We start from the raw sequence: 1236 nt of genomic DNA on the forward strand, positions 1-1236 counted from the left end.
CAACAAAAAAAAAAACAATCCATGCCCCCCCCCCCTCAGCGGGCCGCGCTAAAATGATCAAACGTTGACCGGTCCGCGGCGATAAAAAGGTTGGGGAGCACTGCTGTATAGTGCAGCACAATGTGTTGGGTTGAAGAAAGACACAAGCCCATCGAGTTCTCCAGGTTGGCTCTATATACAGTAAATCCTGAATAATGACAATGTGTCTCGCCCTCCCCCGCCATCAACGTGACGCACAGCCGAGCCCGGCATCCATGTTTATTCCGGCATTTGACCAGCAAGTTGGATCCTGGTAAGAGTTGTAGTGTGAAGGAGCCCCTGGTGGGACATGGGAGATAAGGCTGTCAGGGCTGATAGGACTTTGGCTGCTTATCTGTGCGCGGCATATGTCCCATCTGTGTGTGGAGGTAGTTACTAAGAGTGTGGAGGATGACACAGCACCAGAGGGAGCAGAGCGAGGATTCAAGCGGAGACCCCTCTACCACCCGGAGCCATGTACTTATTGCTGCTGATCGGCCATATGACCCGTAAGTCTCTTCTCTCCATGCCTCTAATTGTTTTGGGGGTCCCCCTGTGCATAGCCCCCAAATATCTGTCTTCCCCCCCTCCCCCTCTGCGACTGTCCCCTGCTTGTGTCTGAGGACTCTAGACCCCTAATAATCATCACAGCAGCTTTTGTATGGTTTACTTTGTGACACTATTATAAAGGAAAAGTTACAACGTTACTAAAAGCAAACCAAGAAAATGTTCCCTTTGAAGGTCACTGATGATTTAGTTATAGGCGGAGCCTGGGGGGGTTGGGAAAGCACCTGCCCTCTTATGGGCCCATGTACAAAGGTAGTATGTACAGCCTCCCATAGAGGTCAACGGGCACAAGCAGCTGTATGCGGGTGAACGCTGGTACTTATGTACAGATGTAAATCCCTGGACGCAGCACCTACACCTGGGCACAGCGGGTGTACAGACATGGGAACTCAGCACAGGGATGGTGGGAGCCCCTCATAATGGGCACAGCGGGGTGTACAGACCCAGGAACTCAGCACAGGCATGGTGGGAGCCCCTCATAATGGGCACAGCAGGTGAACAGACCCGGGAACTCAGCACAGGACTGTCACCTCCCTCAGCCTCTGTCCTCAGCGGCCGCTGCTCGTTCCTGTCACACAGGAGTTCTAGCAACAGTGCCTGCTAGAACTCCTGTGTTGGGGGTGACGGGTTGAATACAGTGTACCTGTCACC

Source organism: Nanorana parkeri, unplaced genomic scaffold (genome assembly GCF_000935625.1).
Source record: "Nanorana parkeri isolate BGI_ZX_2015 unplaced genomic scaffold, ASM93562v1 scaffold2145, whole genome shotgun sequence".
NCBI classification, from domain to species: Eukaryota; Metazoa; Chordata; class Amphibia; order Anura; family Dicroglossidae; genus Nanorana; species Nanorana parkeri.